The sequence below is a fragment of the Rhineura floridana genome, chromosome 1 (assembly GCF_030035675.1).
Source record: "Rhineura floridana isolate rRhiFlo1 chromosome 1, rRhiFlo1.hap2, whole genome shotgun sequence".
Lineage (NCBI taxonomy): Eukaryota > Metazoa > Chordata > Lepidosauria > Squamata > Rhineuridae > Rhineura > Rhineura floridana.
In genome coordinates this window covers 315,767,361-315,774,676 of record NC_084480.1, presented here as the reverse complement: position 1 = coordinate 315,774,676, position 7,316 = coordinate 315,767,361, and the positions used below count along the sequence as shown (strand labels likewise).

At 42.5% G+C, this 7,316-nt stretch overlaps 1 pseudogene; it reads right to left on the bottom strand.

Moving 5' to 3' along the window:
- Positions 1-1,544: 1,544 nt before the first annotated feature.
- Positions 1,545-1,680, bottom strand: LOC133375954 (U1 spliceosomal RNA; annotated as a pseudogene).
- Between the last annotated feature and the right edge of the window lie 5,636 nt (positions 1,681-7,316).

Below are 7,316 nucleotides of genomic sequence, written 5' to 3'. Positions count from 1 at the left end.
GGATGGGGGAGAAATTCAATTCAGTTCACATTATTATTATTATTATTATTATTATTATTATTATTATTATTATTATTATTATTATTATTTATACCCCGCCTTTTGGCCAAAGGCCCTCAAGGCGGCTTACAAAGAAAAATAAACACAAGTATAAAAATACATCAATAAAAGCAATACAATTTACAAAAAATTAAACTAAATAACAAATAACATTAAGATCTAGTATACAGCAGGTCGCTATTTGGTCTAATGCCCTTTAAAACATTATTTTACCCTGACTTTTAGGCTGGTTGCTTCACAACATTTAAAGCTTATTGTACCTAATTCAAACTTTGAAGATCCGTAGCTCAGTGGTAGAGCATCTGCCTTGCATGCAGAAGGCCCCAGGTTCAATCCCCAGCATCTCCAGATAGGGCTGGGATTGTCCTCAGCCTCAAACCCTGGAGAGACACTACCAGTCTGTGTAGCCAGTACTGAGCGATATGAACCAGTGGTCTGACTCAGTATAAAGCAGCTTCCTCTGTTCCTGGTGGTGAGCGGAGATGTTTTTCCTGTTATTTTGAGAGCTAATGTGTAATAGTTAGAGTGTTGGACTATGACATGGGAGACCAGGGTTTGAATCCCCACTCAGCCATAAAGCTCACTGGGTGAGCTTGGGCCTGTCTCTTAGCCTAACTTACCTCACAGGGTTGTTGTGAGGACAACATGGAGAGGGGGAAACCATGTACACCACCTTGGAGGAAAGGTGGGGTATAACTGACATAAATAAATGAATTTCCAAAATGATGCAGAGTCGTCATTCAAACTTCTCACTTCAGATTTTGCAGCACGGCTCTCCAGCCAAGCGATGTGTACAGGTTCCCCTTCCCTGATCTATACAGTCACATATCCCCCTTGCTTGATGCAACCGTCTTCCTGCTCCCTCCTCTACACGTTCTGATAATTCTTCCAAAACTGTTTGGAACTTGTTCACACATGGCACTTCAAGTGGCCATGTTTCCTACTTTCCCAAGGACAGCCCTCTGCTTGAAGGGCTGTCTAGACACAATCAGGTTTAAAGCTAAAGCACCCTAGGAAGGGAGAGCATGAGGGGTCTTGAAGGTCTCCACCAGCAGTTAGCAACTGGACAGCAGGCACAAAGGTCATCTGGCCATAGTCTACACCACAAAGGTGAGATGCATGGTATTTCTTTTTAAATTATGGTGATGATTCCTCAATTTACATCTGCACATGTAACTCAGCATATGCAAATGTTATGCTATCTATCTATCTATCTATCTATCTATCTATCTATCTATCTATCTATCTATCTATCTATCTATCTATCTATCTATCTATCTATCTATCTATCTATCTATCGACTTGTTACCTGCTCCTTCACCATAAGGTCCCAGGGTCCCAATACAATCTATAATTATAAAAACAAATAAAACTATTACCATTATTAAAGCATGTAAATATCATTGCAAATGGACAGAATAATAGAGATTCAACAACTAGGTTCCCCAAAACAAAATACCTTAACTATCAAAGGCCAGGGTGAAGAGGCCGCAAATTATGGAGTCAAGTTTCCTGCATTTGGGGAAATTGCAGGGTTCAGCAGGGTTCAAGAGTGCAATGGATGAGCCACACCCTGGGAAAACCACCTTCATGATCATGGTATCTCCCCTGTCAGGTTTTGTGAATATTGTGAAAGCTGTACAATGAAGACACTAGATGCACCTTTGTGGGGAGGGAATTCCACAATTTAGAGGCTGCCACAGACCACCATTCCCCATAATTCTTATGGTGGTGGAGCTACCAAGATGGACCCCTCTACAGATCTTAACTCCTGAGAAGGTCAGCAGGGATGGAGAAGACCTTTCAGATGTTAGGGGCCTAAGTCATTCAGAGCTTGGAACATGAATGTGAGCGCCTTGAATTGGGTCCTCTTGTGGCCAAAACACTGAAGACTCCATCTTCAGCAGGCTGTTTTGTCCTGCCAACTACAGCAGGAATCCGAACCCCACTTACCTGGGAGTAAGCCCCATTGAATTTAATAGGACTTACTTCTGAGTAGACATGGTTAAGATTCTACTGTGTATTTACCGCTTCCAGAGGACCAAGCTAGGAACATAGGAAGCTTCTTTATACTGAGTCAGATTTTTGGTCCATCTAGCTCAGTATTGTCCACACTGACTGGCAGCAGCTCTCCAGGATTTCAGGTAGGGAATCCCTCCCAGCCCTACCTGGAGATGCTAGGGATTGAACCTCAGACCTTCTGCATGCGAGGCTGATCTTCTGCCACTGAGCTAACACCCTTCGCAGTCTATTCCCTCGAATCCTGCAACAACTGTAAGCATGGGATCGTCTTACTGGAGACATGGTAGAGTTGATTATTTGTATATTCCATTATTTCATTATTCTAGCCCCGTGCCATGCATTTCTATAGAAATCAGTTGGCCAGCTCAAAAGTCACCTGTTTCATGCGCATTCATATAGCACACTGCTGCTGTTTTCAGTTGTTCTGTGGCATCTAGCTCTAGATGTTGTGCTTCTTGTTTTTTTTGCTCATACGTATTGTGTCATAGATTTTATGACTTAAAGCCATGAAATTACTTACAGCCTAATTCTAAAACCAAGTTTACTCAAAAGTAAGTCCAATTAATTCCACATGCTTAGGATTTTAGCATCAGTCACTCTCACATGAATATTTAACTTATTGTTACACTGCCTCATGCATGAGTGTAGTCATCCAGGTTCTCAGGAGGTCTTAGACCCCTTACCTTTTTGGGAGCAGGGTCCCAGCCAGTTCCCTATGTCTCCAGCATCCTACAAGCCAATCAGCTTGAAAGGGGAGCGTGTGAGCCACTGAGAAGCCTCTTCTAACATGCTTCCTTGTCCTTTCCTGCTGATTGGAGCCAATCAGAGTGAAAGGAGGTGAGTCAGCCACTGAGAAGGGTCTTGTCAGCTAACACTCTCCCCTTTCATGCTGATTAGCTCCTAGGAACATCTGCTATTGTGGGAGAAGGCGCAAGAGGAAAGGAGTGAGAAGTTTGGTGAAGGCAACGGAGAGCAGGCATGCAAGTGAGGGAGTGTGGCTGTGAGGGGGCGTGGTGTGACTATCACGAAGGGACCTGCACTTCTGGATTTGCCACTATACTGCTGGTCTTATGGGATTTGTAGCCATATAATTGCAGAATCACTTAGGGTCACTTCCTGCAGCATATGGGGGTGGCTTCTTCCCATGCCACAAATGTACTATGCTAGCATCAGTCCTAGTCTGGTAACGAATATTATAAATGCTACACATGCCAGTAATAATCTCAGCACAGTTTGACTGGCATTATATCTCTCGCTTCTGTGCATGCATCCTGAAAGCAAATCTTTGCATAATTTTGCTCTTGCCACACAATAAATAGCTTTCTGCGGTTGATTAAACACAGCACCTGTCTTAGCAGCTGTTTATTAACCAGCACACTCTGAAGCAGGAGGCATTATCACGTTCATTTGCGATGCTAAAGGAAGTTGTTTGCCAGCATCGCTTAATGCACCAGAAGCATGCTGGAATTTTGTAACCAGTGAAAGACCAAGGAGTTTGGAAAATGATCTGTTTTGTTATTCTAATTGGCCGCTGAAGTGTAAGGCTTTGCTGTGCGCTGACTCGGCAGGCTCTTTTCATGCTAAAACAGAAAGAAACTGCATGCCTGCAAAAGGGGAAAAAGAAATGTTCCATATTCAAAGGTAGAATTATTGCTTACATTGGGAAGGGGTGTAGATTTTGATAGGGACATGAATCCCAGTTACAAAGAATGAATTGTGAGGTGTTAAGAGCAGGCTAGGTGTCAAAACAGCTGACATATTTCAGGGGAATTCATAGAGAATGGGACTTGGCTCCCTTGAGCAGATGATCTGAAAAATAGCCTTACTGGATCAGACAAAAGGTCTATCCAGTTAGGTGCAGTTTCCACCAGAAGCTAATTGGAAGCTCGTAGGCTTGATGGTGACAACGATCCTCCAACCCTTCCTCCAGCCCATTGCAGCATGATGAAGAACAGCTCTCAGCTTAGCTCACATTTAGCTCCACCTGAGCATTGCTCCGTTATGGATGGGCTAATCAGCCCATTTCCACCCCATGCTGGTTTCTCATATGTACTATAATGGATCCATGCTGTCCCATTTATGTGTGCATTTTTAAAAATAAAAAGCCTAAAAAATCTGAATGGTTCTATGAAAAAAAAAGTACTTGCCTCCTTTATTTTTAAACATTTTGCAGCTGCTTGGAGAAACAAGTAAGTCCACTGTGACCATGCGGTAAGTCTTTTACAATGCTCCCTGGAAGTGAACATCATCATAACATATTGTCCTTCCCTGGGGAAAAAATGGCTGCCCCATGTTCCTATAGGGGCATGTATTGTCACCCCCTGTGTATGCTTGATAGGGCAGAGTCCTTTTAGCATGATTCCAGGTAAGAAATGGGATGATTGACAACAGCTGTGCTAATTAGTTGCTTTTATTCAGCTAACGGATTATTTATTTGTTTGTTTATTTGTTTATTTATTATTCAATTTATATCCCGCCCTTCCTCCCAGGAGGAGTCCATGTATAATTCTACATTATGTATACTGTATAATTCTACATTACAGAGAAGACTTTTCAATCTCACCTATGGGGGGAGGCCCCCTTCCCCATCATATCACAGGGAAAGGGGCCTCCTGTGAGCCAGTTCAGCAGCCCTCCCTAGGCCAACACAAGGGATGGGGAAGAATATCTGCTAAATCGGACTTAGTACCGGATTTTGACTGAATTTGACAGTCCACTGTCTTTTGGGACCAGCATTGATTTCTTGTGGCAGGCCGCAGCTGTAATTGGCATGTTTGTTTTTTTAAAAAAAATCCCCCGATTTTACATAATTGTCTTCGTAAATACAAGCACTGTTGTCCATTAACTTCCATGGGTTTACAAAAGCATTTATGCTGAAAATTACATATTTTTTTTGGCCACCAAATAACCCAAACAGCGGATCTAACGGACAAGTGCAAAAGCAAGCAGGAACAAAAAAAGGCGGACTGGGATTGAACGACAGACATCGGAATAAACCGGATCAGAACTGGGCAGCAAACCCCATCCCTAGCCTCCACAGGGTCTGTACTATTAATGTTCAGCGGTTGATGGTCTGCCACCTCTCCCTGTCTGACACAGTGCTATTAAATTAAACATACATGTAACTGGCCAATTGCCAAGAAAATCCAACATGGTCACATTTGACTTCAAAAGAGGAAACTTCACAAAAATGAGGGGATTGGTAAAAAGAAAGCTGAAAAACGAAGTCCAGAGGGTCACATCACTCGAAAATGCTTGGAAGTTGTTTAAAAACACTATATTAGAAGCTCAACTGGAGTGCATACCGCAGATCAGAAAAGGTACCGCCAGGGCCAAGAAGATGCCAGCATGGTTAACGAGCAAAGTCAAGGAAGCTCTAAGAGGCAAAAAGTCTTCCTTCAAAAAATGGAAGTCTTGTCCGAATGAAGAAAATAAAAAAGAACACAAACTCTGGCAAAAGAAATGCAAGAAGACAATAAGGGATGCTAAAAAAGAATTTGAGGAGCACATTGCTAAGAACATAAAAACCAACAACAAAAACTTCTATAAATACATTCAAAGCAGGAGACCATCTAGGGAGACAATTGGACCCTTGGATGATAAGGGAGTCAAAGGTGTACTAAAGAACAATAAGGAGATTGCAGAGAAGCTAAATGAATTCTTTGCATCTGTCTTCACAGTGGAAGATATAGGGCAGATCCCTGAACCTGAACTAACATTTGCAGGAAGGGATTCTGAGGAACTAAGACAAATAGTGGCAACGAGAGAGGAAGTTCTAAGCTTAATGGACAATATAAAAACTGACAAATCACCGGGCCCGGATGGCATCCACCCGAGAGTTCTCAAAGAACTCAAAGGTGAAATTGCTGATCTGCTAACTAAAATATGTAACTTGTCCCTCGGGTCCTCCTCTGTGCCTGAGGACTGGAAAGTGGCAAATGTAACGCCAATCTTCAAAAAGGGATCCAGAGGGGATCCCGGAAATTACAGGCCAGTTAGCTTAACTTCTGTCCCTGGAAAACTGGTAGAAAGTATGATTAAAGCTAGATTAACTAAGCACATAGAAGAACAAGCCTTGCTAAAGCAGAGCCAGCATGGCTTCTGCAAGGGAAAGTCCTGTCTCAGTAACCTATTAGAATTCTTTGAGAGTGTCAACAAGCATATAGATAGAGGTGATCCAGTGGACATAGTGTACTTAGACTTTCAAAAAGCGTTTGACAAGGTACCTCACCAAAGACTTCTGAGGAAGCTTAGCAGTCATGGAATAAGAGGAGAGGTCCTCTTGTGGATAAGGAATTGGTTAAGAAGCAGAAAGCAGAGAGTAGGAATAAACGGACACTTCTCCCAATGGAGGGCTGTAGAAAGTGGAGTCCCTCAAGGATCGGTATTGGGACCTGTACTTTTCAACTTCTTCATTAATGACCTAGAATTAGGAGTGAGCAGTGAAGTGGCCAAGTTTGCTGACGACACTAAATTGTTCAGGGTTGTTAAAACAAAAAGGGATTGCGAAGATCTCCAAAAAGACCTCTCCAAACTGAGTGAATGGGCGGAAAAATGGCAAATGCAATTCAATATAAACAAGTGTAAAATTATGCATATTGGAGCAAAATATCTTAATTTCACATATACGCTCATGGGGTCTGAACTGGCGGTGACCGACCAGGAGAGAAACCTCGGGGTTGTAGTGGACAGCACGATGAAAATGTCGACCCAGTGTGCGGCAGCTGTGAAAAAGGCAAATTCCATGCTAGCAATAATTAGGAAAGGTATTGAAAATAAAACAGCCGATATCATAATGCCGTTGTATAAATCTATGGTGCGGCCGCATTTGGAATACTGTGTACAGTTCTGGTCGCCTCATCTCAAAAAGGATATTCTAGAGTTGGAAAAGGTTCAGAAGAGGGCAACCAGAATGATCAAGGGGATGGAGCGACTCCCTTATGAGGAAAGGTTGCAGCATTTGGGGCTTTTTAGTTTAGAGAAAAGGCGTGTCAGAGGAGACATGATAGAAGTGTATAAAATTATGCATGGCATTGAGAAAGTGGATAGAGAAAAGTTCTTCTCCCTCTCTCATAATACTAGAACTCGTGGACATTCAAAGAAGCTGAATGTTGGAAGATTCAGGACAGACAAAAGGAAGTACTTCTTTCCTCAGCGCATAGTTAAACTATGGAATTTGCTCCCACAAGATGCAGTAATGGCCACCAACTTGGATGGCTTTAAAAGAAGATTAG